The sequence below is a fragment of the Propithecus coquereli genome, unplaced genomic scaffold (genome assembly GCF_000956105.1).
Source record: "Propithecus coquereli isolate 6110/MARCELLA unplaced genomic scaffold, Pcoq_1.0 Scaffold36, whole genome shotgun sequence".
Lineage (NCBI taxonomy): Eukaryota > Metazoa > Chordata > Mammalia > Primates > Indriidae > Propithecus > Propithecus coquereli.
Genome location: NW_012149285.1, coordinates 6,751,227 through 6,771,653, shown reverse-complemented (window position 1 = coordinate 6,771,653; position 20,427 = coordinate 6,751,227). Strand labels below are relative to the sequence as shown.

General features: G+C 52.6%; 1 protein-coding gene across 2 annotated transcripts in view; it reads right to left on the bottom strand.

Moving 5' to 3' along the window:
* KCNJ1 (potassium channel, inwardly rectifying subfamily J, member 1) overlaps nucleotides 1-2,891 on the bottom strand; it is a 29,231-nt gene extending 26,340 nt beyond the window's left edge. The window contains exons 1-2 of one of the 2 annotated variants that reach the window (XM_012651652.1): nucleotides 2,690-2,891; nucleotides 2,048-2,174 (exon numbers count right to left, since the gene is read on the bottom strand). The gene's annotated coding sequence lies outside the window, so the exon portion shown is untranslated. The remainder of the gene's footprint in view (nucleotides 1-2,047; nucleotides 2,175-2,689) is intronic. The other variant, XM_012651653.1, reaches the window with a different exon arrangement.
* Between the last annotated feature and the right edge of the window lie 17,536 nt (nucleotides 2,892-20,427).

Below are 20,427 nucleotides of genomic sequence, written 5' to 3'. Positions count from 1 at the left end.
AGGGTGTCCCGTCCTGAGACACTGATCCCCTGGGCTCCGAGGTTGGGGGGTGCCCAGAGTGACAGGGCCTGAGACAGTATCCCCAGCCGCAGAAGCCTCTAACTTTCGGCAATTCTATTGTTTTTCCTGATATTGTCTCAACCTTAAGCTTCCACGGTAAGGGGTGACACGCTTTCTGCCCTGCCTCCTATGGGGCGGCGGTGGGGTTTAGCAGAGACTCGTACACAAAGCCGGCTACAGACCCAGGCAGTGCCTCATTTAAGACTGAGCACCCGTGGGAAAGATCCCACTTTGGCGTCTGACTCTGCCGAAGCCTGTCCTTCTCCCCGACGTGCGTGCTCGCCAACGGCGCAGAGACGCCAGTGGCCAGGGGCCTCGTTTCTGAGGAAGAGGCATCTGAAAAGCCGGTTCCCTGCCCTGCACAGGCCTGACGCCCGTGACCTCTGGGGCCGAGAGGCCGGGGGGTGTGTGACATGTGAAGAAAACACTCTTTGCCATTCAAAGCGTGCTCCTCGTTGGACTTTGGGGAGGCTCCCGAGTCTCGGGCTCCTGTCCCAGAGAGCACTGCTTCGTACTGCCCGAGATCCTAGCGTCTCATGTGGGGGCCTCGTCGCGCACTCTGCGGCTCCCCCTTTCTTGTCTTTCTCCCCCCTGCCCCGGCCACCAGCCGCGTGTTCTTTGTATACCCCATGCTCCCTCTCTTGCCTGTGTATTTTCGTAAATGCCATCTCTTGGTTCTAGAATGTTCTTCCTCCTGCCCCCACCAGGCCCCATCCTGCCTACCCCGGGTGTTTAGGATCATGATTCTGCGAGGTCTTCAGCAGGCAAAGGACAACGTACTTCCCTGTGCATGCAGTGATTGTACCGTGACAGCATTTTGCGAAGCAGCCCCTACTCATCACGGTCCCTCCCCACGAGCCTGTCATAGTCTATTCCCGTGCACACACCCCCGGACGGTAAGTGCCAGCTCTCCAGAGCGAAGCACACTGGTAATTACGAGCATTTCCCAGGCCACTCAGCGTGTCCCAGGACCTAGCACAGTTCCCAGAACACAGTGGATGCTCATTATAAGCCTGTTGAAAGGCAAATGAAGAAAAAGCCTGTGCGTGTAATAACAATATTAATGAGAAGGACAAGAATGAAGAGAAGGAAGACAATAGTCATCACTAGCATCTTAAACTGTGAAGCCACAGAGAGGGAAAGTGGGGGAAACTCAGGGCAGGACTTCTGAGACGTACAGTGTTCTAGCAAGGGCTCTCCGAGAAGGATTAGGAAGGCTTCAATCCACGGAAGCCTCGGGCAAGGAAAAGGCAAAGCATGTGAGTCGCAGATGAATTCCTGGATAACCACTGACCTGTGGTCAGGGCAGATTTGTAACCTAGCACAGAAACGTGCAGTGCCAAGAAAAGGACAAGGACATGCATGGGGAAGTTTGAGTCTCAGCTCTCCAGAGCAAAGCATGCTTGGCAAATATAAGCATCTTATATATTTTTGCACAAGTAATCGGAGCAAACGAAAAGCCACTAGGATCCAATGAGCCACTAGGATCCAAGAGCCACTCACAAGCAGCCCACACACTCCACATCTTTGCGACTTCAGTCGTGCCCCCAGCACCAGCACTGACTTGGAGTTACTTCCTTACGCAGAAGAAAACCCACCTTCATGACTTGGGTATCAACAACAAAGAAGCAGTTTCTTGATGGTCTGTGCTTCCCCAGATACCCCTAGCCCACTGTGCTTTTAAAAGCTGAAGTCAACTTAGCGAGAACACATTTACACGAAGCAGTGAGGAGTGAGACAACACAAGCCAAGCCAAGGCTGGAGGGAACCTGCAGGGGGCTGGGCAGCTCCTCCAGCAGAGGGATGTCTGGCAAGCTCTTGTCTAACCACAATCACTATGTTTTGCCCATTTTGTATGCTCAACTAAAGGTGGGGGGAAAAAAACAACCATTTTTGCTAAAGCTTGCCAATTGCAAAAGACCAACTTCTTTGGAGCAACTGTGCAGAGAATCTATAAGATAGAGGTATTGGAGAAGAGGCTCCCTGCCTGTCCAGAGCGGAGCAAACAGTTGGCGCTCACTGGGAAAGAGCACTTGTCATTCGAGTATTTAGGGAGCTGCGCAAATGTTGAGAAATGCAAATGCACTCAGAATCGTGCAAAACTCCATAAAGTGCTACGCCAGGAAATGAAGTAAAGGCATTTTGGCGAAAGTAAGTGAAATGTCTTGCTAACACTTGCCATTTCCAGAAAAGCCTTTTCTGTAATAGACGCCACTAGAATCTTTATCCTCTACGTTAAAGATGGAAGAGTTCTGAGAGATGTTCTGCTGCTAGACAAAACCCTGCAGCAATAGAAAGGGTGCCATGGGAGACAGAAGCCTTGCGCTCGTTTCTGATGCCAAGAGGGGAAGACTTTGGAAGCAAGAACGATGCAACCAAGGATTTTGACTACTTTTTAGCTCCAGGGCTGTGGGATGGCCCTAGGAAGTCAGGATGCAGCTCACAGCCAGTAATCCCCGTGTAACCCGCAGATCAAGAGCATCAGGTGAGAGAGTTACAACTGTGCTTTTATCCCCTGGGAGTGGATGAACAAGTCTGTCTAGATTTGAGGTAGGAAAAAGAGGTCCAATTTTCAAGAGAATTAACTTCTTTTTTCTACAAAGAGACAATGAGGTGTTTCTCCCCTTACCTCCTGGATTGCCAGAGTAAATGTGGAGACAAAAACTCATTTTCTTGGTCCCCAAGAAAGCAGTTGGATTCTTGATGTGATCAAGTCCTTGCACCTTTGATCCAAGAGTTTGGGTGTCCCAAGTGAGGGTACCTGAGGCCCTGTTGGTTTTTATGAGTCTGTGGGTCAGCTCAGACCGGCTGCTGACTCATCTGTATGCAACAGCTCTCAAAGAACATAGTTTACTTTATAACCGGATCCAACAAGAGTAGGCGTGGCAGTTAAACAGGCTCAATACACCAAAGGTGTTGAGCTGCCCAGGCTAATTAAGAAAGATTTGTTTATGGAGCCACGGCTGGGAACCAGAAGGCCGGTGTGCTCACGCTGACGGCGTCCAGAGTCACATGCAGGAGGCTGCACACACATGCACACAGGCTGGATGCTCCAAGGCGGGGAATTGGAGGTCCCCAAAGAGCCCCTCCAAAGTCTCTCCCAGTGACTCACTTGGTGGCCCTAGAAGGTCAGGCTGACCCTGCCTTAGCCCTTCCTCGGTCACCCTGATCCCAGAACAATGCAGAGCTTTATAGCACAGACTTTGCTGTGGGCAGATGGGGTTGACACCCTGCTCCACCAACTGCATTACTGGGGCCAGTTACCAGCTTCTAGCTCTCACTCCTGGAGGTCTGTGGTGGGGAATGAGTGAGAAAACACATGTAACGCACTTGTCATTGGGTAAACACTGTTGAAAGGCAGCGCGCTCTAAGCCTGAGCTTTCTCTCCTCCTGCCCAACGCACCCCAGGGTCATACCGTGGGGAGGGGATCTTAGTTCACGTCCCTCCCGAGTTGCAGTCTTCCCACTGCTCCTCATGCCTCCCAGCAGGATGTCATCCAAGGCATGGCTTTGTTTGCGTGGAGCAGCAGCAGGTGACATCCCTTCACTGTCTGTCCCCTTCTCCATTGAACACCACACAAGATGACCTGAGTCATCAGCCTCCACTCAAGAGTCGAAGCCATGAAAAGGACAAGAGCAACATCAGAGCGACGCCACGGCTTGGAGATGGCGCGCTAGGTGGTCTCACACGCTTGCGTGGTGTGGGACAGCTGAGGCATCACGGTGCTCACAGAGGGGATGAAATAAATGGAAACTGGTGCAAAATTCCATGGGAAAAGGAAATTATGTTTTCAAACACTTACAACCAGTTGTTACAGAGGAGAAAGAATGTAGTATGTTGCTATGACCTGAATGTGTCCCCAAAATTTCTATGTTGAAACTTAATTGCCATGTGATAGTTTTAAGAGGTGGGGGATTTTAGGAGATTATTGGGGGATTAGGGCCTTTATACAAGGGCTCGAGGGAGGGGGTTCATTCTCTCCTGCTACGAGGACACAGACCTTCGGCCTTCCACGATGGTTCAAGGTGCCATGTTGGAAGCATAGACCAGGCCCTCACCAGACACCAAACATGCTGGTGCCTTGATCTTGGCCTTCCCAGCCTCCGGAATGGTGAAAAATAAATTTCTGTTGTTTATAAATTACCCAGTCTCAGGTATTTTGTGATAGCAGCAGAAACGGACTAAGACATGGGTGTAAGTAAAACTGCTCGTGGCAGCATCCCCCATGTGAAGGCCGGCTGGGGGCGACCCACACCCGGAAGCAGCAACACAGTGAGGCAACAGCAGCAGGAGAGATCCCTGCTAGACCCGGCCCTCCCCTCCGCACGCGCCTTCCTGCGGGCACGCGAGTCCTCACCGCCGCTCACCTGACCCTAGTCCCCAAACCCGGGCTCACCCCACCCCACCTTTAAGTGAGTCTGGGTGTGGGGCCCTGGAGAACATGTCCTGCGACCTCCGGACACAGGGCGAGCAGTGCCCAGGGCCCCGGGGGCTGCAGTCTGAAGCGACCCGATGGAGACCACTCCCCGGGGCAGATGGGCTCCTCCGAGGGTGACTTTGGTGGGAGCCCTCCTCCACAGTGGGCAGGCAGGACGCCTCCTCCCAACCTGCCCGCCCTCTCGCCCCCAGCCAGGGTCAGCCTGCCAGGTCAGTCTGGCAGCTCCCCCGGCTCCCTCCTGATTTTCTGTCACCTGGCACTTCCTCTAATAGAATCTTTACACTTTTAATCCCATCCTGGTGTCTGCTTCTCAGAGCGCCCGGCCTGGCACAGGAGCTGCTCAGGCTGGGAACTGTCAGTGCTTGGCAGGCGAGACTCCGGCGCCCCACAGAACAGCTGGGAAAGGGCCTTTCGCGATGTCCGCAGCAGAGGCCCCCAAGGTGGCCGTCTGAGTCCCCCAGCAGTGTGGCCCAGGGCACGCCTCTCCTTCCTCCCGGGACCCAGCAGAGGGCTGCGGAAACACAAGGTGCGCCTCTTGCAGGAAGGCCTCAGTTCTGAGACAGTACAGAAGAAACCCCAGACGAGGAAAACAAATGCTTCCTTAACTGCCTCACTCATGTGTAAGGCGGGTGCCTCCTGCACAGCTTCACCAGACCCTCTAATGGCCGTGCGAGCGGGTGGTTGCCTCACCCCTGTCCCGCTCCTGGCCCCACTCCTGGCCCCTCCAGCCCTGCTGAGAGGGGGAAAGAGGCCTGTTGCTAAGCAACCGGGAGGGCGGGGCAGGCGCATCTCCTGAACCACAGCCCGGGTCACAGTGCAGGTCACAATGCGCAGCCAGGGGTCCGCCCTGGTGGAATCCTGTATCTGCGTAAAACCAGCCAGCTGGCTTCTCGCCTTCTCGGTCCTTCCTCCTACCCTGGGTCTTCACCAAGGAATCCCAAGAAACTCCGCGACTGAGGGCCCCTGTCTGCTGCCTCTGCACCTCGCGAGCGAGCGGGGATGTGTGGCGGAGTGAGGAGAGCCGCTCTCTCCTGTCCCTGTCCCTGCCCCTGTGTGCTGTCCCTGCGCTCCTGACTGGGAGGGAGTTCACACTCGGCCTGGAGCCTCCTGCCTCTACCCGCGTAAGGACCACACCAACCCACTGCTTTTCCTTCTCTTTTTCTTAAGGAAATTTGGAACTTTGCATGGATTTTATCCTGTTCGTGACTAACACTCCAACAGGGGACATTTGGATAAACAAAAAGCTTTTGGAGGTGGCTGCGTGGTTCAGGGGAAGAGGAGACATTCCCGTTCACAGCACAAAGGGAGGCCGCGGAGCAGGGGCCCGCAGGGAAAGCGGGCAGGACCGTGCAGAGCGAGCCAGACTCTGGGTGGCAGGAGCGGGCGGCACTGATGACAATCCAGGTGACAGCAGCGAATCCGTAAAGCTGCCAAAGCAAGCTCTTCCCGGTCTGAGAGCGAAAGGAAGGAAATTCACAAGGCAACAGCTCCCGCCCTGCGCTGTGAGCTTTGTACCATTCGTTGAGGTTCATCCTAACAACCTTTGGAAAAGCTTCGTTTTAACCAATGGACAGAGATTTAAAAAAAAACCGAACACTTGTCTCTGGGAACACATTCAGTATGTAACCAAGCGGGAGTTCTGATTCAGGCCTACCTGTATGGAAGCGCTTCCCAACCATTGCCTGGCGGAGACGACTGTCTACAGGTAGACAGAATTTCCCTGTGTGAGCGGAAGTTTGGGCCTCTGCCCTGCTTCTGCTCTGGTTGGTTAGCAAGCAGTGTTAACTGTACACTTTGTGACATCACATATATTCTATGCAAAGCTCTGAACTCATTTTTTTGGGGAATCAGGAATTAAAAAGAATTTTAAGATGAAAATATGGTGGATTAAACAAATGTTTATTTTTGCCTCTCGACAAAAATGGGAGTAAAGGAACCAAAAAGGTAAAATCCACAAAGACAAAGAGATAGGAAGAGAGACAACAGCCATCAAGAGATTTTTACAAAATTTAGGAAGCTAGAGAGCAAATGAACAGCGCAGAGTAGCAAGAGCTGCGCCCAGGGCATATGGAGGGAGAAGACAGCAAGAAGCAAGTCGCACGTTCTCAGCCGCCGAGGGGCAGCACAGGCCAGGCACCTCCGAAAACTGCCCCATTCGGGGCCCGTGTGTGGGGCTGGATATAGGAAAATGTGTTGAAAGCCTCTGTAGGAAACAGATTCCCAGCCTAGGTTTTAATGTTTACTCTGGAGAAAACCAGAAAGGGTGTGAATTTGGGTTCCTCATAGCTAGGTGCTGTCTTGGAGACAGAAGGGGTTGTGTGAGTGACTCATGACCTTCTTCCTCTGCTCAGCACCAGGTGCCTAAACATGGCCATGCCGTGGCAGGCTCTCTAGGAAAGCTCAAAGGGCTGAGAGGGAAGACCTCCTCGTGCTGACAGCCGAGAGTCCCTCCACCTGGCAGGATGAAACGCAGCCGTCTTCCTCACGGCTCCCAGTGAGCTTCTTAGTGCAGTTCTCTTACGTGACAGGCAGCCAAGGGTCGTCAGACATTCGAGGACAGGCTCTGACACGCAGCAAAAAGATCAAAACAAACACACGAAGGGAACCTGGAGTAAACAAAGTAGGGAGCAGAATAGATTTCTAAGAGCCACAATTATCTCCAGAGAGAAGAGAGGATGTATAGACATGAAACAAGAACAGGAAGCTAGAAAAAAAGAGTCCAAGAACAAGAAAGAATACTTGGAAATTTAAATTCTTAGAGCAGGGAAAATAATTGGAAAACAACTCTGAGTAAACCTCCCAGGATTCTTAAGGAGCAAGGCTAGGAGAGAAAAGATAAGGAAAGCGTAGAATCAGTGCAGGAGATTTAGCATCCACGTGACAATAGGCTGCGGCAGCTGTGAGAATGAACCGCCAGCCTCCAGCTGCACCTGCTGAAACCCCCGCAGCCTCTGTTCCAAGGCCATAGTCCTGTGGGCTGTTCCCAGCCACCGACAGAGTGAGGCAGCGGCACCAAGACAGGCCAGTTCCTGCAAGAGGCAGAACTCTCTGACAGGGGGCTTTTGCTCCAGGATAGTGGTCACCCAGGAGGTGTCCCTCCAACCTTCCCTCCCTCTCTCCTTCACAGGGGTCAGACTTACTGCCCCAGCCCCCCTCAGCTCCCCACATTCTCTCACAGCCATCTCCCTGCAAAAAATTCTTTCATGTTTCATCCTGTCCTGGCATCTACTTCTTGGAGGATCCAGACTGGTAGGTGTGAGTTCCAGAAAGAAAGAACTGAAAAAATATAGGAGAGAAATTATGAAAAAATTATATATATATATATATGTATATATTTAACTTCTCACAATTGAAGACCATTAGTTTTCAAATTGGATGAGCCTACTAAGACCCCAAAATAAAAAAATTTTAAATACCGACGTCAAGGCAATTTTATGATATTTTAAAACATTGGCAATAAAGCAAGAGAAATATATTGCACAAAAATGATTATAAACAATTGTGAACCACAAAAGGGCACCTAAACCCCAAAAGCAACACAGGATGCTACAAAAAACAGTGGAGCACTTCCACATTGAAATTGTGAGGGAAAATGATTTGGTACCTAGTCTAACCCTCGACGGAATGTGCAGATGGAATAAAGACAATTGCAGCTATGCAAGAGTCAAATGTTGCTTCTCCAGACCATTCCCTAGGAAATTTCTAGAAGACGCATCCACCAAAAGAGAAAAGAAACTCAGAGAGTGGGATGTAAGAAATCGCAGACAGGGGCTCCCGCACAAGCAAGGGAAGAGGCTCGCCTGGGTGAAGTGGAGGGGCCAGCTCGGGGACGCCTCCCAGCTGGCCCGAGAACAGCAAGGAGGGGTGGCTGCCTCTCAGGGAAAACAGGAAGGCCGAGTTGCCACTGTGTGTGAAGAGGTTTATGGTTCTGAAGGAGATTTCCAGGTTGAATCAGTGACAGACATATATAGAGAACTAGGTCAAGAAAACAAGAAAGTTGTTAACTCCACTAAAGGCAAACATTTATAAAGGAGAGAAAATGTGTTTGTGATACGCTAAGTTGACTTAGCTGTGAACAATATTTAAAGAGTCATAAGAATGTAAACACTGAGTCTTGATCTAACAAAGTTTTGGATCTAGCTATATGGGGAGGATAAAGAGAAGGGAAGCATAGAGAGGACAGTGAGAACAAGAGCCTTTTTTAAACTTTATATGTACATTATTTTAATAAGAATAAATTTAAAAGGCACAGTCCCTTTTTAGCTCTGAAGAATTCACAATGCAATATGAAGTCAGGCAAGACAGAGCAAACGCACCAATGGTGGGTCTCTGTGCTATTCAGAAGGCGCCTTCGACCCGCCTTGAGCCAGGGTCGAAGTTCACGCACCCCAACCTGTGCGTAGCGGCCGCCGTCCAGGTGAGAGCGGTGCGGTAACTGACGGGGACTGGTCAGGGGTGTTTTCACCCAGCGTTCACCTGGGGGTGGAAGAACAGGTGGATGGCTCCCCCATTCACTGCTGTCATCGTCACCTGCACTTGGGCGTCTCACCCCGTTGTCCCCCGCAGGCCCTCGACATTTGGCTGGGAGCAGGGACCTTTTTCAGAAACACAGCTCCAAAGCTAATGCCATCAGGATTTGGACCATATGGCTGTGATTTTTCTCTGGTGGATAATATTTTCCTCTCCTTGACTCTGACGCTGAGAGAAGGGGTCTTGTTTGGCAATGTGGAAAACATCCTTGGCAGCTCGCGAGAGGCAGACGGGACGAGGCACGCGGCGTCGGCCGGCGAGAGTTACTGATGGATGTATGACTCCATCCCCACAGTCTCACGCGGTTTGCAAAACAAGCTCGTTGACATGCTATTCAAACAGACTGACTTGAAATCTTTGCTTCACCTGGGCACAGATCTGCAAGCTGTCTCCCATCTGCACGTAAGGAGCCCCCGGCCACCGCCCTCTACAGACGGTGACCCCCGTGAGCGCCTTTCGACAAGCAAAACACATCACCCGCTTCCGGCCCAGCTCCTACACGCCGCAGGACGGGGACTCTGCCCGGATGGGTTCTCTTGTCTGTGAGGCTTGATTTTCTTGAGAGCCAGTGTCTGCTGAGAGTGGTGGTGAAGTCTGAATGTTTTTGCCACGGAGAAGAACTAGATGATCCACCCAGACGATGAGAAAGAAAGAGCGTTGTCACACGTTTCACAACTGAAGGGTCTGAGAAAGCCACATGCAGGAAATGAAAACGCTCCCCCGGAACATTGCCTGCCCCTGAAGATGGAAGCATAGCCCTCGCTAAGAACTCCAGGTCAAGGGACTTTTTTAAAAAAAAGGAACAGAATTGAATGAAGGGAGGATTTTGATGATTCCATTTAATTCATCTAAAGCTTTCTGAGGATCTCACTAAGGAAAAGGCGTTACGCTAGGCACTTTGGCAGTTGCAAAGATGAATAAAACACGGCCCTTGCCCTTCAAGAGTTGGACATTGCAGAGGGGAGAGGACAGTCACAAACACAAAAGCTATAAACACAATGGACAGGTCCTGAGTACATAGAAGTGGTTACTTCTGGCTGGAAAAATTGGGGAAGCTTCGCAGAGATGGCGCTGTCTGCACTGGGCGCTTTGGGAAGATCCGAATTACAGCAGGTGGTCACGGGAGGTGGGGAGTGGACGAAGCATAGTTGGAGGCAGGGCGCAAAGGTGGGCTACCCAAGTGAGCACGCTGGCTCGAGAGAAGACGCGAGGGTCGGCTTCATCCTCCTCCTCCTCAGCCTGCCAAGACCCCTCGGCACAGCGCTGTTGCCGCCCGCGGGGGCAGCGACGCACTTGGGATGCAAACGTGGGGCTCTCGTCGTCAGACGATGCTTACGGTTCTTTTTTATTTTCTATCTGGGGGAGTTTTAAAGATTTTACCCAGAATTTCATATTTACATATATTGTTCATATTTTCACATCTCTGGGAGGTTTTTGACAGACCGAAAATTGTTTCTTCTCTAGGACACCGTGGGGACACATCGCACAGCCCAAATCTCACACGGAGGGACGCGCGCCTGTTACGCAGGGGACCCTGCCACGCCACCTGTCGAATGGCGGTAAACAAAAGTGAGCAGGCGCCAGGAGGCTGCAGACTGGGCCTCATTCCACCCTCCGCCAGGCTTTCCAGAAAAACACGCGTCCTTCGGACGTGGCCTGAGGCCTTCTTGCCTCTCGGAAACTCTCCGGAGACTAAATCAATTTTAGTCGGTTCCCCTGAAGCAAGTGCTACATCAGTTCTAAGCAGCAACGGTATTTTTCCATGTCCCTACCCTTTGAAATGATTCCCTGCGGGCAGACCGCGCGCAGCGCCGTGATGGGGGGACAGGCCTCTCCTGGGAGCACTCTTAACCCCGCAGCTTCCCAGACGCGGCCGTCAGAAGAGAAGCATCGCGCAGGAGCTCACACGAGACTGCTATCGTCTCCTGGGCTCCGCATCTTGTCCCCCGCCGCGTCCTCGGCAGCTGCCCCGTCACAGCACAGCAGCACAGGGAGGAGACTCGGCGGTGAGAGACGCCGGCGAAGATGAAAATCCATCTTCCGCCGCAGTTCCCGGGCTCTTCCACGTTCTCTCTTGTCTGTAAAGGAGGCAGAGAGGTATTTTTTTAAATCCTCATTTTAGAGACAAGGGGACAGAACCCTAGCAAGATCTGTTCCTGGAGGGCCTTGAACGCCCTTCCAAAGGGATCCTGGTTTCGGCAGTTAGACCAGCGGCTGCGGCCAAGCCCAGACACTAACTCTGTGAACTTGGCTGTTCCAGTATTTTCCACAGCTAGATGCCAAACCAGCCATCTGAAAAGCTTTGCACCCACATCTCTCCAGGCTGCTGCTTCTCGGAATAGAAAGAGAGGCTCACACATTCCCTGAATCAAAGAAGGGAATTTAGAAGTCCCCTCTGGCCTGCCCACGTTTTCTGTGCTTTCTCCCCAACGGCATCCACCCAGACGCTCGGGCCTGCCAATCATCTCCGTAAACACTGGTACCCTGGGCCAGCACGCCGGAGGTGCGCTCACACCAGCCCAAGCGGAATAGGACATCACCGCCTGCGTTCTTTTTTTTTGAGACAGAGTCTCACTCTCTTGCTCAGGCTAGAGTGCCATGGCATCAGCCTAGCTCACAGCAACCTCCAACTCCTGGGCTCAAGCGATCCTCCTGCCTCAGCCTCCCGAGTAGCTGGGACTACAGGCATGTGCCACCATGCCCGGCTAATTTTTTCTATTTTTAGTTGTTTGGCTAATTTCTTTCTATTTTTAGTAGAGATGGGGTCTCACTCTTGCTCAGGCTGGTTTCGAACTCCTGAGCTCAAACAATCCACCCGCCTCGGCCTCCCAGAGTGCCAGGATTACAGGCGTGAGCCACCGTGCCCGACCACCTCCTTCATTCTGGATACAGTGCTCCCGTTAATGTCCCTTGGAACTCACTGGGTGATTTACATTGAGCTAGAGGTGACTTCTGTTTGGTTACAAATGCAGAAGAACCCAGACACCCCCCGGCCTGCACTTGCGTGGCTCGTCGGCAGCGACGTGCACAAGACCACACACATGGAAAGCGGGGCTCCACGTCAGCGGTCACCTCTTTCTCTCTCCTGACTTTTGCGGAGCTTTGTTGGCGCATCTCTCTCTGCTTCCACCCACGGGCGCGGCTTCCTCGCGAGCTGGCTCCAGGCACCCCGGGGAAGGGCACCTCCTGCAAGTCCCTGCTGTATCTTCCAAAGTTCCCTGCGCTCCAAAGCTACAAAGGGCGATGCCTTGTCCAGAGAACGAGTGAAGGAATGACTAAAATTACGTGTTTTCTTTTCTTTGCCTGGCACGACCTGCTAATGCAGGTGCCTGCTCCCCTGCAAAGTGCCACCACCCTCCCAGAAATGTTTTCCTGAGAGTCGCCAGCCCGTGTCTCACACGTGCTCAAGGTCAAGGCGCAAGTTGCTCAGGTTGCCATATGCCCACAGAGCACACCGCGCCTCCCATGGGGACCACCAGGACACGCGGGGGCCCTGCACCGTGCCATCTCTGTACTTTTCATTCGGGGCTTTCTATTTGCCGGAGAGTCACCAAGACCCACGTGCATGGGGCGCGGGGCTAAGGGCACAGCCGAGTGGCCTCCCCACTTCGTGCTCGTAACCGAGCCTTCTCTCTGAAAACCGAGGCTGCTCACTGGTTGTGACAGCCGGGCTGACGGTCCTGCCGTAGGGCTGCGCTCCCCCTGGCAGGCCGCTGACGCCGGGAGGACCAGCCCACCGCTTCCCCAGCCGTGCCCAGGCTGTCAGAGTCCCGCAGAGCAGAGAAGCAGCAGATGGCAGAGGGCCCTGCTCCTCACACTCCTCTGTGTAGGAGGAGGTCTGGGCGGGGCAGGGAGTGAGGTCAGAGCGCCACGCTGGGGACCGCTGGCCAGCCAGTGGGAGAGGCGCAAGGGAGGTCCCTCGCCCTCCACTGCAGTGAACGCTGGCCTGTGGGCCTCCGTGGCTTTTCACTGCAGCCTCTGAGACACTTTGTTCCAGATTCTCAGCTGCCTCACACGTGTCCCCATAAAATCAGAAGTCAAGACAGCTAAGTTCACACGTTCACAGCGGGTCACCCGTGTGCTCATGAATGCTCCAGGGAAGTGGGGAGGGTGGCCAGGCGCAGATCCCACATAGTTATGACCACAACGCAACGTCCCGAGCACGCAGACCCTGCTCTGGAAATTGCCACCTTCTGCAATGACACAGCACAAACACTCTGACCAGTCCAATGACCTTGAAATTGACCTTCTCAGCCACATTATCGGATATGAACAGTCTTTTCCTCCCCGGGTGGCCTGCCCCACACCTCACCACGTTGCTCAAAGATCTACCCGCAAATAATGCCACGGGGCGGTCTTTTTGGGAGCCACACTGCCTACAGGACATGCTATAAACCCAAAGAGGGGGTCCCACTGGCCTTTCAGCCAGGGTCCCTGCTGTTTTTCTGGACCTGCCGTGTCATGAGAATTTCATCCAGGGGAAGAAAACATGCTTTAGAATAAGGGCCCTGTATTTCAGGGTGACAGCCTCAGGGAGCTTGGGTAGCAGGGAAAACACTGAACTAGGAGCGGGAGAATCTGGCTTTGAGGTCTGCCTTTGCCACTTTGTAGCAGCACGACCTTGGGGTGGTTGCATAACCCCTCTGAGTATCACCTTCGAATCTGCAAAAGGGACAAATCGTACGTGCCTCACACAACACTGTGTGAACATGCCTTGCAACTGCGCCGTACTCTATTAACGTCACTTGCTACGATCGCTGTTACTGCGTGTGATACTAAAACCAAATGTAACCAGGGACGAGGAAGTTAGTTGGTTAGTTCTGGCCTGGTCAGTTCTGAGTCCTCTACCAAAGCAGAGCCGGGGCCACGCCAGGCCTTGCGCAGCTGCAAAGTGGGGTCGAGACAGTTGTCTCCAGTGGACCCGGGGGCCGCAGGGCTCTGAAAATGGAGGCATTGGGGGCGGGGATGCCCTTTGGAAATCGAAAAGCACATGTAAGGCCGCCTGAGGCCTGGGCACTAGGACACAGAGCTGTACCCACCCTCAAGCAAGAATCCCAGCGGGGAACTCTGCTCTTTCCAGAGCTCTTGGCGTCGCTTTGTCCTCCGGCCCTTTACACGGCACCTCGGGGAGCGTCACTCTACGTGACCACTGGCCAAGGGACAGCAGCCAGAGAAGGGTGAAGGCTCATGGCTCTTGGTCGGGTTAATAATCGCGTCCTGTTACCCCTGTTGCCCGGGTGCCTTGGAGCAGAAGCGACCTGGGGTGTGTCCCGTTCCCGTTCCCCACCCCCACCTGTGCAACCCTGGCCTCACCTTGCCCTGCCTGGCTCGGTAAGCAGAAGCCACAAGCTCCCGTCCCCGTGTCCCCTCAGAGCTCGCCCTGTAAATCCTCCATCCTGGCCCCTCTTTCACCAACAGCTTTGGGGCTTGGTCTCTCCCTTTAGAGACGGCACTGGGGCTAGTGACTGCCAGGCTGTCTGGGAGGCGACTTCCTGGGAACAAGTGAATGTTCCGTGTTTTCTGACGTGACCGAAAAGGGAGCAGGGTGGTCTTTTTCTGCGGCCATCTAGAGCTCATCAGACCCTCACGTGATTCTTCAACCCCCTGGAGGGGACGTCCACCATCAGGCAGATGTGAGGGTCCCACTCAGAGCCTCCCACCTGGCAAGTGACAGTGTCCCCTCGCCCAGTAAATCTCCCTTTGCCAGAGCACGTGTGGGGTCTGTTGAGCAGTTTCGGAGGGAGTCTGACCCTCTGGTCTTCACTCCGAGAGCGGCCTGATGTATCTGAAGGAAACTAAGGCTCCAGATCCGCTGTGACTGGGGCGCTTTCCGGGAAGGAGCGAGCCTCATGCGGCAGACTTCAGCATTTCGGTCCCATGAACTTCTTGTTCAACAGCCTTGACCAGCAGCCACCCAGTCATCACGCTTCACACCCTCGTCGGATTCCAGGCTCGCCCAGCAACGCTCCGGTCACGACTCGACTGCCCGTCCAGCTCTCTCCCTGTAGGAGAGACCAGCTGGTCAAGCCGTCACGTGTGTGCTAGCTCCCGGCACAGTCCTAGAGCTCACCGTAAATTAACTGATGAATTAGCATTGCCATCTCCGTCCGTGGAGACGGGTGTTCTCGGGAGATGGCTCTGCTGGAAATCGGGTGTCCGAACTTGCAAGGGACGTGACAAATGCTCTACATACACCATGTTACCTTCTGGGATCCCTCGGAAGACAGACAACCTGACCTCCGTGGAAACACCAAGCCGTCACCATCAGCCGTGCCTTCTCCCTATACGAGCACATACAGCTGTCCATTTACCTGCTGGCACCCAAGGGAAGCATCGTCGCGGGGCAGGGGACACAGCCTAGTCATCACCGTGCCTCCAGGATCCAGCACAGAGCCTGCTGCAGAGTAACCAATCAACAGACGTTTGTAGAACAGATGATTTAAAAATGAATGAATGACTTCAGCGTACAGACGGTAAGTTAAAGAAATGCTTCTACTTTTTCTCTCATCCAAAATCCCACTAAAACAACAATTTTTGAAAAAGCATAAACCCTCAAAGGTTAGAAGAACTGGAGAGGAAACAGTCACAGCAGCGTTCTTGAGACCCGGAAAGCAGAAGCATTCTACACTTGCGCAGGACGGCCAGGAGCCGGCACTGCTGGCGCATCAGAACCCCCAAATGCCTGGATGTCAGCGGCACTGCCGACCTCTGGAAGTGGGGGGACCGTGAACGAGCAACCAGAAAGGGAGCGTGGGTTGCGAGCGGGTCAGGAAGTGCCGCACTTAGACCTCCAGATCCCCTCCCTGACTCAGCCCAGGCAAGGAACTTCTCCCGGCCCTTCCTGGCAGAAGACTGGAGATTTGTTCTCTGGAGAGGGGAAAACAAAGGCCTCTCTCGACTGAGGGACACATAGCACCGGTAAGGATGGGCTTACCACACCCGGAGAAAAGGAGAGCTAAGTGAACATATCCACACTGCAGTCAAGACCCGACTCTTTCCTCCAACTCGATTCCAGAAGACCCGACCCTCTGGGCAGGAGACTGAAGAATTGTTCCGGAGGAATCTGACCATCCCGAAAGGAAAATCTGATATCGAGTATTCCTGCAATGAAATGGCCCAGCCAGAGCATCCTCCTGGGAAGGCCCAGAGCCTCCTCTTACCAGGTAACCAGGTCTCTGAGGAGCAAAACTCACAGATGAAAAAGCATCTTGGTGGAAACAGAGACCATGCAGGGAGAAGAAAACTGCAAATAGAAAGAAAGCTACAAAAAAAATCTTTTGGAGAATATATAAAAAGGGGGCTCTTGGAAACTAAAATATGAAAGCAAAAAACAAAAATCTCAATGGAAGAGTTGAAAGAAAAAAGTTGAGGAAATCTACCAGGACATAGGGCAAAAATACAAAGAGATGAATGTAGGAGAAAAGAGACAAGAGGTTTCCAGTCTGACATTTAAGTGACACGATTGCAGGATGCGAGAATGGAGAAAATAGGAAGGAGGAAATCGTCAAAGAAACATTGCAAGAAACCTGCCCAGAAGGGAAGGCAGTGATGAAAAGTCTGCCCGACACCCAGCACAAGGGACGAAAATAGTCCTGCTCACGTCACGTCATTGTGAAATCTCACACCACTACTGACGGAGGGAAGACCCACTAGTCTTCAGAAAGGAAAAAGAGGACCCGTAAAAGGATCAGGAATGAAACTGGCTTTAGACTTCTCAACAATATCATAGAGAAAGGTGAAAGAAAATAAGAAATCCCTCTAACATGCTGAAGGCAAATGATTTCCAGTTTAGAATTCTATACCTGGCCAACTTGTCAATCAAATAGAATAGAGATAGTTTCAGATATGCAGACTCTCAAAATGTTACCTTTCATGCTCTCTTTCTCAGGAGGCAAATGTAAGATGTGTTCCTTCCAAGAAAGAAAAATTCATGGGATTCGGGAAACAGGGGATGCAATATGGGAGAGAGGCAAAGGGAAAGGAGACCCCAGGAGCCAGCTGTGCACCAGGCACAAGGCGCCAGGCACTAGTCCAGACCAAAGGGACAGAGGTGCCGGGGAGACTTCTCCAGGAGACGGAGTTGACAGGGCATCGATCCATCTGCACATCTCGAGAGGCGACTGGAAGTGCAGGTGGAAATTTTTCATCAAAATTGGTGATGAGAGCAAAGAAAACCAAGCAAACAAAATTAAGACAGTTACTCCAGAGAAGACAAAAAGTTGTTCAGGAAAGACAAAGCAATCTGGCTTGCTGCATGGATCTCTGCGGATAGAATGTTGTAGACAAATAGTATTCAAACTGAGCATTTATGCAAGCGAAATTGTGACTTAACTCCCTTGCCAAAAGAGAAGTGGGAAGGACGTGAGAGTGTGGTAGGAACAGAGGGGGAAAGAGTTTCCATCTAAGTTTCCATCTTCAATGGAGGAAAGTTAATAGATAGACTCTAAAAGAGAAACATCTAGAAGTATTTCTATAAGCGTGTCATTTAGAGACATGCAGCAAAGCCAAAGGGAAAAAATAGCCAAAAGAAATGGAAATGGTGGCCTTAAGATTGGGAGATGGGTGAAGCGGAGGCCCAACTGTTTTTGTTTCAGACTATTTTGAACAATGTGATGCTTCAAACATATGCATGTATTACTTTAGTGGAACAGAAACTAAAGATCAGAACGAATGAACAAGTAAATAGCAATACAGGGGTTGGACCCGCTGTGAAATCTCTTTCAGCCACTAGGTGGTGCTATTGGGCCTCGCAGAAACGATGCCAGGGAAGGGCCGGGCCTTACTGGTGCCATTTCTAGGGAGTTTTCCACAAAACAGAATGGAGATTTTTATCAATAAAGTTAGGAAGGAATTAAAGTTGTTTATTTTCTTTCCTCTTTAAATATTCTCCTTCGCGAAGTGGGACGAAAAACCGTTGTCCCTCGTGGTGCAGCAGCCGGAAGCTCAGCCCTGGCGGCGCAGCCCAGTCCTCCAGGAACGCAGACTCCGTTCCACAGTCACCTGAGCGGCCAGGTGTGGCAGGTGTCTCTGTCTCGCACCTGGGCCTGGACTCGTGAATGAGAGGAAATTCAGGAATGGGGAGTTCGTTTTAGGGAAGCCAAAGCTACCATGGGTGCTATGTACTGTCCAAATTCCGTGACATTCAATGCACAGTGAATGTGGGATCATCAGGTGACAGGTGAGAAGCTTATCTTCTGGGAGAAGCCGAGGCGTGCACGCGGATGTCAGGCTACTTTCCCAGGGAGCATGTTTGCTTTTCTTTTTGAGATGAATGTGGTACCTATTTAGCAAGTCCTGCAGAGTGACCAGTGACATCTCGACAGCCTGATCAGCAGTTGGCTCTTCCCCCCTCGGTCCCATTTTCCGTGACTTTTCTGGGTCTGTGGTTACATCTTCCTGACCCCTGCCGTGCCGAACACAGGCTTCGGGAGACAGGTGCTACTGAACGAATGTTCCATTAATGGACGTGTCTAGGCCACCGACCGGCGCTCATCCTCCCCTGAGGGGCCCCACCCTGGCCAACCCGCCCCGGACCCTCTCTCACTCCCTTGCCCCAGGCGTGAGCACGGCCTCTTCCCCTGCCCTTTCCACCTCCTCCAGATACCTGCGCCATTTCTCAGGATTTAGTCTTCTCTCTGTAGATGGCGTTCCCAAATCCCCACCCGATCCCTGACCCCTCCTCTTCTCCAGACACCTGTTCCCGCGTCTTCCCAGACAGGCTGCAGGGAGCATGCGGCTGTCTGGGCTCAAACTCTGCGGCTCTCCCTCGCCAGCCACCTGCAGCTCCCGACTTCCCTGTCCTGCTGCCAGGCCTGCACACACTCAGCGAACAGTCGCCAAGTGAAAGGCTTGACGCCAGACACTGGGAACTCGGTGGTTTTAAAAAATAAGGTCCGCACCTTCAGGGAACTTGCCGATTGCAGGTAGAGGAGAGAGGCGGACCGCAGCACTCTCAGCACCCGCGGTCAGAGAGCTAGGGGAGGGACGCGGAGGGGCGAGATGTCCCGGCAGGAGGCCTCCGTGTCCCTGGAGAGTCAAGAGACTTCAGCCAGCTTCGCGCCAAGCCAGCCAGTCGCATTCCTCCTCCTTCGGGCCCCAGTGCTATCAGGCGCTTGGTTCTGTCCACCCTTTCTCAGCGTGTCTGCTACATGGTGCTCTTCCAAACCCCAGTGGGCATATTTGTCACCGGGGCATCTTGTTAAAACGAAGATGCTCTTCAAGCAGGTGGAGCGTGGAGCCTGAGGGCCTGCACTTCTCACATGGCGCCGGGTGGGGGGGGCGGCGCACTGAGTCCCAGGGTTCTTCCTCCCACTGCCCTTGCAGCACCCCTGTGTGCAGGGGGCACTGGGGAGCCCACGTCCCCAAGGCTCTCCCTGCCTCTAATCCTAGACTGTGCAAAATGGGAGCCACCAGCCACAGTGCCTACTTAAAATTATTCAAAATTTAAAACTCCATTTCTTCTTTATAGCACCATATTTCACACGTTCGATGGCCACATGTGCCACATTATACAGAAAAGATATCAAACATTTCCTTCATTGCAAAAGTTGTGTTGAACGGCACTGCTTATAATAATCGTCTCTGCCCTGCCTAAACCGTCACATACTGACTGCCTTCCTCAGCAGACTGCAAGCTCCCTGAAGGCAAGCTCTGTTCCTCTTGTCATTTTGTCTATCCCCAGAACCTTCCGCATATCCTTTCTTTCATTTGAAAATATTTACTGATCATCGTCTACGCCGCAAGCAGCACCGGGAGCAAGTGGTGCTCGGAGGTGAACCAGACAAGCACGGCCCCTGTAATCGGGAGGTCACAAAACAGGCGCTCCATAGTTCTTCACTGAAACGAACAAATGAATAGCACACAAAACACCCCAGGAAAATCTTCACAATGACGTTCGCAATTCTCCACAACTCAGAGATTTTCAGTCATTACTCCCAATCTGCAGAAAAGTCCAAATCCCATAGCTTGGGACCAAGGCCCCTCCGAGAGGCAGAGAGGCACTGTGGTTGGCCTGTCCTTTTCTAGGGCTGCCGTGACAACATGCCACAGCCTGGGTGGCTTCAACAACAGAAATGCGTCTCTCACAGTCCTGGAGGTTAGAAGTCCAAGGGCAAGGGTGTGAGCGGGGCTGGTTTCTCCTGAGGCCCCTCTCCTGGGCTTGCAGACACCGTCCTCTCTGTCCTCTCAGGATCTTTGCTCTGCACCTGCGCACCCCTGCCGTCTCCCGTGTGTCCAAACTTCCTCTGCCTATAAGGACAGCAGTCAGACTGGATTAGGACCCGCTCTAACGGCCTCGTTTTAATTTAATCGCCCCTTTAAAGGCTCCATCTCCACATACAGTGACATTCTGGGGTACTGGGATTAGGGCTTCCACATACAAATCTGGCGGAGACACAGC